Source organism: Triticum aestivum, chromosome 2D (genome assembly GCF_018294505.1).
Source record: "Triticum aestivum cultivar Chinese Spring chromosome 2D, IWGSC CS RefSeq v2.1, whole genome shotgun sequence".
Taxonomy (NCBI): Eukaryota; Viridiplantae; Streptophyta; class Magnoliopsida; order Poales; family Poaceae; genus Triticum; species Triticum aestivum.
This window is the reverse complement of record NC_057799.1, coordinates 13,447,850-13,457,891: the sequence shown is the minus strand read 5'-3', so window position 1 is coordinate 13,457,891 and position 10,042 is coordinate 13,447,850.

Here is a 10,042-nt window from a genome sequence, read left to right as displayed (position 1 = left end):
AAGATAAAAATAAAATAAGAAACCAACCAAGTAAACCCGAGGAATACAGAGAAAAGGAAAACCGGAAGGAAACTTCCGCTAACAAAAATATAGGAGACTCCTTAGACGGGCTAGCCCCTTACGAGGAACGCGGGAGTGGGGCTGCATGCAATGCAGCACTATCTGGCGCCTCGATTTTCCCTAGTCATTTTTCTTGGGTGAACTGATTTTCCGCGTAGTTCGCAAGGTGTGCTTGGTGTAAGGTCATGTTTAGCATCTCCTCCTCCCAAGTAGTTTTCCGATCAACACTAGTCCTAGCTCTCAGATGATCATCGGCCCCACGATTCGGTGACACTTGGAGCCAAGTCGATAGTGTCTCTATTCAGACATGGAGAAGGATGATGTTATTACATCCCGACTTCCTAGATAAGGAGAGGGCATGATATTGGCTTTCTTGTACCTCCCGATGTTGTGTTAGCTTCATGTATGTCATCTGATCATAAATATGTGTTTTTTGTGACTTAAAGTCGCACTTCTTTTTTATTTTCTGTCATGTGCTTGTTATGCTCGATGCTTTGTAAGTTGTTCTACCAATAACCATGTACAGTGATTGGGTAATAGTGCTTTCAACATGGAAAGAAACTAGTTGAAGAGGAAGTCGCACCGCAATCCGGTGGAGGTGAATCCGACGACTTGTGGTCACTTGAGTCCAGAAGATAGAGGATGAGAGTGGGGGTTGGGGCAGGGCCGGCTCTGGTGCATGGCCAGTGGGGCGACGGCCTTGGGCCCAGGTCTTGGGGTGTGGGGCATAATCTGCTATGCATGTATATATATGGCCCATTAAAAATATAGAGCACCGTAGAAAGGAGTGGCTAATGGCTAGTGATGGAAAAGAGAAAAATGCCATTAAAGCAGCAGAATTTCAGACTGCTTGATGATTGGCAACCGGTTACATTCTCATCGGTGATGATGTGACGACCGGGAAGGTAGCAAAATCAAGCTGTGTTTCGAGAGGGGTTAGCAGTAGCTAACCGGGTAGAGTCCCCGGCCTGCGTCTGAGTGGGTAAAGTGCACATGACGACCATAATAACTCCGGGCGACATCACACTCACGGGCTGTACGTGCGCGCCCCGGCCCACCAGCACTAAATTAATCACCAGAGCCAGCGAGTGAGCTATGGGCGCGAACAATTCAAACTTCAAGGTGTGGCGTGTGCGTACGTACATTACATATGCATGCGTGGTCGCAGTCGACCCATCGTGCGTGCCGTTCGTCGGTGCGTGTCTATATATACGACGTCCATGCATATGCGTTCGCCTGTGTACAACTGGACATGCATGTAATGCACGCATATACGCTTAGTCACTACGTGCATGCATGTGCTTGTGCATATGCTCCGATTCTATGTAGCTTTGTTCGTTTTCTTTTGAACTTTTGAAAGGAGCTAGTAGCTAGGCAACAAAGTTGGCCTCCCTGCGATAAAAAGGGAACGTATGCGCCTGACCGGCAGGTCGTACGCTGACCGCGGCACGTGATAGACGTGGCTACCCTGGATTGCTACTGCACTGGACGGTTTTTTCAGGAGAGGATGTGCACTTGTGTGTGTGTGTGTGTGTGTGTGTGTGTGTGTGTGTGTGTGTGAGAGAGAGAGAGAGAGAGAGAGAGAGAGAGAGAGAGAGAGAGAGAGAGAGACGTGGCGTCCCGTGAACTGAAGGACGACAGACGAAGCGATGGAAGGAGTACCGGCCTACTGCAAACGGGCCGTTCATGCAATGATGCAAACGATGTGCGTGAACTGCTCGTGAAGTTTTGAGGAGCGGCATATGCATGCATGCATGCATGTGCCTGGGCTTCCATTCCTGGTTAACTTTCCTCCCTTCCTTTTCGACGTGGCCCTGGCCGGCATCCCATGCTTGACACCGGCAAATGCTGACAACAACGCTAGCTAGGCTAAGACGTACTCACGGTGGAGTACCTGCGCACATGCACCGCTCACGGGTCATATGGGATGCATTGGAAGAGGCAGGAACATTTGGGACGACCGACTATAACCCGTCGCCTCAGATTGCTTTGAAGCTTAGAACATTTGAGGCCCCGCCGAATTTACCTTGACCGTTGGATCGAAATTCTAAGGCCGTCCTTCGTCTTCCCTTCTCTAGCCTTTCTTCCTTCTTACTATTAGCACCGTCCTAAATTAATTTTCTTAGTTTTGTCAAGATACAGATGTGTATAACACTAAAACATGTCTAGATACGTATATACTTAGATAAATTTAAGACAAGTAATTCGGGACGGACGGAGTACTTCCGATCCCGTGCCCTAGTCTCTCCTCCGGCAGTGACGTCACATTGTCCTCATCTCTAGCGAGAGGTCTTCGTGAGCTCTTATCGGCAACACCGCGACTAGCCATGCTGACTTGGTCTCCGTCAGGGCGCGGTCCTTACTCGGCATCGTATGGGATGTCGTAACCAGCCACGCCGTGCCCACGGCCCCTCGCTTTCTTCTCCAGGGATGGATTGATGCGTTTTTAGGGGCTGCTCATTGCCAATGCGGGAATAATTCGGAGGTAGGGTTACCACCCAAAAAAGAAAACCACGAAGTTACTATTTCTCATGTGCTTAATTTTTTTAAAGCGCCAGTCACTTTTTCTTAGTTCTTCCCGAGGTCGCTGGAGAAGGAGAGACCTCGCCGGAGAAGAGCTAGCCCCACTATCTATCTTAGGGGGAGGCCATGGCCCATTATCTATGTTAGGGGGTGGGGGTGCAGGGGTGCATGGGATTGCCGGAGTTGTGTGGCGGGGGCAGGGCGGCGAGACGGCGTTAGCTGCCGACCGCGGAGTGGCGGAGGCAGGCAGTTAAGCCACGGCTGGCCAGCGGCTGCGCGAGGTGGAAGTAGGTGAAGGTAGAAGATGAACAGTACCTGATCTATTTTCTACCGTTGGATAAAGATGGTGCGACCATGAACGAAAGTGACCGATGCATTTTTTTTTCCAGATGCGTGATCCATAGGCGGTCCCAAAAAACCAACATCACACAGATAGTACGAAACTGATCGGACGCATGTCACGGTGTGTTCGTGGGGCCCACACGACGTTGGACGCATACACATCATGAAAGATGCGCGTGGTCGAGCGATGGATGTACAGCAAGGTGAATGAATGGAAATTGTGGACCTGGCCGGTCACTCATGTGCAACCTGCTGTACATGATCTGTCTCTAGGAGCGCAGCGGACCGATGCGTTAACAAGAGTGGGTGGGTGTCGGTGTAGATAAATGCATGGCATTGGCATGCAGTAGTACAGTACTACGTAGAATGCAGCATGCATGCACGCGGTCGCGTGCAGTGCAGTACTAGGTACGGCTCCCGTCCGGAAGGCCAGTACCTCGTGTACGTGCATCTGACAAGCGCAATGTGGCTCGACTGCTCCTGGGTCGTCGGCCGGCGACAAGCTAGTCGTGTGGCCTACGAGGCTGGTCGTCGAGTGGTGGGTCGAGCTACAATCCGATCACATCCACTCGATCATCATTGCCGTATACCAATTTCAATTATTCAAATGTCTATCCGGCTCGTCAAATCACCGGATCAAATGGAACGGAGTGAATCTCGACCGTACGTACGTACGTGTACGTGCATGGAGACGATGGAGTCCGCTGCCGTGGAGTAGTCGGGCGCCGTAGACTGACCGGAACAGCATGCTGCATTCTCGCGCGCCCGCAGAATAGTCCTCGTTCGTACGTGTACTCGACTCTGAGCTGCCCAGTGCCAACGAAGATCGATTCAATTGAATTGATGGCGCGTTAATGTGATGGTGTGGCAGACAGCGCCGCAGGCTGGCCGGCTGCAGCCAGCAGAAGCAATCAGAGCATTCACGTCATTCATCTTTCTGTGCGCGTGCACAGTACGACACGTGTATTTATGTATGCCTGCCGCTGCCGGTTGCGTTGCAAGCCGCCGGTGCATGCAATCGGTGCTTCTCGCCTGCGGTCCGTCCGAGCCAGCGGGCGGGGCCACCGACGTCGCCGGCCGCCGTCATGGGCTGTTGGTGGACCAGTCCATGGTAGTTTTTCGATGATGCTGGTGGCACTCTGTTACAAGTGGCTATGGGGATTCCCATTTGGCGCCGGCTAGTGAGGGGTACCGCGTACTCCCCAAGCGCTGGTTTTTTGTATGGCTGGCCCATTCTTCCTGCTTTCATCCAATCCGGTGTTGGGAAGGTTCTAGGACCTTCCCTGGTTTTTCTTTATTGTTTCTTCCTATTTACTTTTTTGTTTTTGTTTTTCTTTCAACTTTCATTTTCTTTCTTTTTTGGTTTACCTTTTCTTTTCTGATATTCCAATTCCATTTTTATTCTTTGTTTTTAATATTTGCGAAAATAATTTAAATTCGTGAACATTTTTAAAAATCCTGAAAAAAATTGTGCATTAGATTCAAAAAATGTTCAACAATGTAAAAATCAATTTATCGAAATCAACTTTTGTTCATTTAATCTAAAAATTATTCATCAAACTCAAAAAAATCTCATCGAAATAACAAAAATGTTCATATTATTTTGAAAAAAAATTCGACAGATTCGAAATTTGTTCATTTAATTTTGAAAAAATGTTCATCGAACGTGAAATTTGTTCATCCATTTTTCAAAAGTCCCAAGCGGCATGGTTTTCATTAAATTTTGGAATCTGTCGAATCCTGTAAAAAATTTGTGCATTAGATTCAAAAAATGTTCATCAAACTCAAAAAAACGCGTGCGAAATTTATTCATTAAATATTGGATTAGCGAACATTTTTTTCAAATGTATGAACTTTTTTTCGGTTCACAAACATTTTTTGAATATGTGAATATATTATTTGATATCATGAACATTTGTTTTAACCATGAACATTTTGTGATTTCTGAAACATTTTCCCAAAATTTATTTATTTTCCTTAAATGTTAAACTTTTTTATATTCCTATTTTTTAGAGAAAAAGAAACTAAAAAACATAAAATACCGAATAAATAACATGGGGGCACCCAACCGCGCTTATGGGCCGGCCCATGAGGAGCACGCGGGAGGGGAGTGAGTGCGCGCTGGCATGCGGTAGCAACTAACAAAGGCGGGCTCGTTCCCGAGCCTGCCCAAAGGTCACTTGGGGTGTGCTGAGAGCGCGCCACTTGGCGCTTTTAGCCGCCGCCATGTGTCACGTTCTGGCGCTACCTCCAGATTTTGTTTTTTTCGCACGCGTTTCTGGTTTTTTAATGGTTTTTTCGGCTTTTCGGTTTTCCATCGGTCTTTCTAAGTTTGTTGACAAAAAATATTTGAAAAAAAATATTTTTGCGCAGAAAAAATGCATTCCCTTTTTCTTTTTGGCTTTTGCGAGAGGCTTGGTTTTGCTTCCGCGAGAGGAACGACCATGCCTCTCGGAAATAGGGGGATGCACTGTTTTTTGCTTCCGCGAGAGGCCGTGCCTCCCGGAAACGGGAAAAACGTGTTTTTTCCTTCCGCGAGAGTCATGGTTTTACTTCCGTGAGAGGCATGGTCGTGCCTCTTGAAAACGGCTTTTAGAAACGGGAAAAAACTTTCTCCCGAAGTGGTTTAGTCGTCCGTTTTTTGTTAAAAAAAAGTTTGTCAAAATCAATCGACATGGTATCTAATTTTAAAGATCTCGATGCGAGAAATCCAAAGGTGAAATCGGATCGAGATTTGGAAGCACGGTTTTTGAGATAAAATGTTTTTGAATAAACGGGATCTACGAAAAAAGAGAAAACTCCCAAGTTGCGCCAAGTCGCGCACATGCAGTGCGCCACTTGTCTTAACCTGGAGAGGTTGAAGTGATCTATGAAAGGAGTACTCCTCAATTAGTGAATTCGCTGGCATATTGGCCGATAGAAAGTCCCAAGTGGCTATTCGTCCGAACAAGGCTTCTCCTCACCAGGTCCGGCTTCAATAACCCTGCCCGGTTAATTAGGCATGGGCCTCACCTTGCAGGCACTGCTATACCTCGGTTAAAGCGAGAACCTTCCGACTCGCTGAAGCGGGGTGCTGTCACGCGAGCGTATGGGCGGGCCCAGTACGCGTCAGGCCACTGCTCCTTCTTTTCATTTTATTTTAAGGTTTTTTCTATCGTCTTTTTCTTTTATTTTTCACATTTATTTATACTTCCAAATACTATAAATAAATATATTAAAAAAACTTTACATAAACCATTCAAAACAAATGTTAAACAAACATTATATGTACATAGAGAAAATGTTTCTAATGTATACAAAAAATATATAATGTGTTTCAAAAAATGTTAAACAAGTATTTGAAAAATGGTAGTCAATGATTTCAAAAATGTTAAATGTGTGTAAAAAAGGTTGACCATGTATTAAAAAAATGTTAATCAAGCATGTGAAAAAGAAGTTAAATGTGTATAAAAATATTAATATAGTGTCTGAAAAACTGTAAAATGTGTATAGAAAGAATATTGACCATGTATTAAAAAACTGTTATAAAGCATTTGAAAAAGATTAAATGTATGTACAAAAATGTGTGTAAAAAAATGAAAACCGGAGAGAAAACTAAAGAAAAACCAATGAAAAACATGTATAAAAAAGGAAATCCGAAGAAAATTGAAGAAAAAGGTAAGTAATGAAAAAATCTTGTGAAATCGAAAAAGAAGCGAAGAAAAACCAAAGAAAAGACCCAGTAAGAAGAGAAAGAAACAAAGAAACACCGGTGAGCAAAAACAGTGAAAAACTGGGTCTGTTTCTTTAACAAGGTCACGACCTACTCTCTCTGTCCCAGAATATAAAAACGTTTTTAACACTATACTAGTGTCAAAACCGTTCTTATAGTATAGGACGGAGGGAGTAGTATTTTAACACGAACCGGACGGTGGCCCGGTGGCTAGCAGCGCTGCACTGCAACCTGCTGATTCCGCGATTGATTGTAAGTATGCATGAATGGGACAACCCTCAACTATAGACGCTTCAGGCAAGACCGAAAGAAGCCTTGCTATAAGCGAGATATATCTTTTTTGTCACCTTGCTCTGCGATATCGGCTAAAGGAAAATCCTTCCTATAGGATCTGCTTGAAAAAAAACTCTTTGTAGCAAGAGCTCCTAAACAGCGCCTTAAGCGCCAGTTAAACCAACTAGTGCCCACGTGCGCGTGTGCTGGGCCGGCCCAGCTACGCCTGGTTTCACGTGGACCTTTCATGGGTTGCCATATGGACTGGTTGACAGGTGGCTCGGTTGACGTTGACCAGTTGACTTTTAAAAACAGTTTTATTAAAAAATTACTGGATTTTAAAACAGGTCATAAGTTCCAAAAACTTTGTGTATATGAAAAAGTTCAATTTATTTAGAAAATATTATGGACTCGGAAAAAATGTTGAGAGATGTTGAAATGTTCATGTAGTTGAAGAAGTTTGCTGCTTCAAAAAAAAGTTAATTGATTACAAAAAAGTTCACGGGTTTTTAAAAGAGTTCCAAAAATTGAAAAAGTTTGTAATTTTTTTAAAAAATTCTTATACATTTGAAAAAGAGTTGATAGGTTTTGAATTAAATTTCTAATTTTCCAAAAGTTCGCAAAAACTGAAAGCTATTCGTAAATTTGAAAATTTTCACAAAATTGGTTTTTTCAAGAATTTTGGAAAATGTAAAAGGAAGAAAATACAACACGGACAAAAAGAAAAAAAACAAGCAGAACCCACGCTGTGAAAAAACCGAAATAAAAATCATCCAGATAAAAACCGTCTGAACGTTCACATTTTACATTGTAGCTGCCTCTTGTTTGACGAAGTCACTAATTAGTTTTCTTTGTAGACACATCACCAATCGCTACATCAGATGCTTTCGAGCCACCCGTTTTCACTCATACAACCCATCTAATAATCAGGTCGTCGGCGAACTAAGAGCAAAGATTTATCCCAAATAATGTCTTTCATCAGTTTTTGTATGATGTTTTAAACAGTAATTATTTTTTAGCCAAGTATTAGAATCAAATATTATTTCAACTTTAACAATATGTTATGTCTCCATGAATTAGCATGTACGAAACCGAAAGTTATGTGTGTTATAACAAAACATAAAATGGCAACCCACGATGATTAAAATGAATAACTGATTTATTATTATTATTAACATTAAATGGAAGAGAAGCCGAGAATTTTCAAATATGCCAATACATAAAAATATATAGATTCCACCAAATTGCGCCTTTGTAGGATGAAAAAAATTGTTGCAATTTCATTATATTTCATGTTTTCGTTTTAAATGAAAATAAGTGAGAACTACGTGATAATAATCTCATGATATTTTCTCTGTAAAAAAGTGAGAATTTCATGATACTAATTCGAAGAGACTAAGACAATTAGAACTAATGTATCAGAAAAAGGACACTAGTTGCTGCAAGACATCAATATTAACCACAAAAGTTGAAAAAAGGAACCTCTATGCATGAAAAAAATTAAACCCAAAATCCACTTGCGATGGCTCCTCGCCTGCCTGGTCATGTGGCGGTCGTGCCAGATCATTGTCCAGCGCATGAACGAAAGAGAAACCTCGATCTAGTGTGGGATGGCACCGATGGCGAGGAATTCATTGGCTACATCCGAGTGATTTGGTGGACAAAGGCTACATCGGCTACCTACATAGAGATATCACGTTTTGCAAGTGGAGGATGTGACCACACGTTTCCAGCACCCTCGCCATCAGTGAGGAAATCCTGAGCTACGGGCTCAGAGGTGAAAACATTGCGCCGGATCTGAAGGCAGCCTGTTGCCGCTTGGCCCGATCCCGAAGTTGCCGGTTAGGAATATTCCTCGGCGTATCACCGATCCGCGGGATGAACACCCTTGACGTAGCAATCGTCAGGGTGTCTTGGGTGTTGCGGTAACAGTAAGGCATCATCGATCCTCGCCATCGTCATGGTAGCAACAGTAGCCCATCGACGAGTCTAGCTAGGAGACTGAGTGATACAGAGGTGGCCGGGGAAGGGAGGTTCGGGGAGAATGAGTGGAAAGAGAGATAAGCATGGAGTGGCCAATACGAATCACATAGTACCACATGGTTCGCTTGTAATCAATGCCTAAGGAGGGACCATGGGACCTCATGTGTTGAACACAAAAGCTTGTTCCGATCTGTATCATGAGTACAATTTGTTTGGACCCGAATATGGCATTGACGTTCAATCTAGGTAGGAGGGTCGAGCTAACGTCTTCGTCCCATCGCGAAACACCCCTCGATAAACTAGTCTTTGGGCTAATCAAAACACCAAACATAATAAAAAAGGAAATTGGGCCTACTAGCACGACCAACAAACCAACGGGACCATCTAGGTGCTAAACATGTAAAAATGCAGAAAACGATTTAAAAAATAAAGAATAATCTTAACAATAAAAGATCCACAAAATATGTAGAAATTCATATGTATTAAAAAAAATAGCTAACCAAAACTATATAAAAATGCCATCGATTAGCCGATATAATTGCGATGTTATACTTGTTAAAACTACCGCACACAAAAGGTACCTACAGAAAGAAAAAAAATTGCAATGATAGAGTACAAACTAGCAATTTTTTCATGATCTACATTAAAAAAAGTGAACAAAAGCACCTAGAAAAATTACAAAATGAATTTTCATTTCGCATTACTTATGAAAAAACAAAACTACCTACAATTTGCCATCGATGTAGAAATATAAGAAAGATTACCAATGCTACGTACAAACAATACTGCATGGTCTAAATAACAAAAAAATCCCACGATATACATAATTAAAAATTACAATGGTACCTACAAATGAACAACCATGATTGCCAGGATATAAAATAAAAGATTGCCATGGTATAGATGATATAAGTGCCATGTTACCTACAAACAAAACTACCATGGTGTACCTAATAAATGTTGTCATGGTGTAAAATAACAATAAAAAATTATTGACCATGGTCCAACTAATAAATTTTCCATAGTACAAAGAATACAATTTTCATGTTCCAATTATAAATTCTCCATGGTCCAAATATACAATTTGCTATTGTAAAAACTAAATTTTCCTTGGTCAATTTTTTTACCATGGTTGAAAAATATAAATTT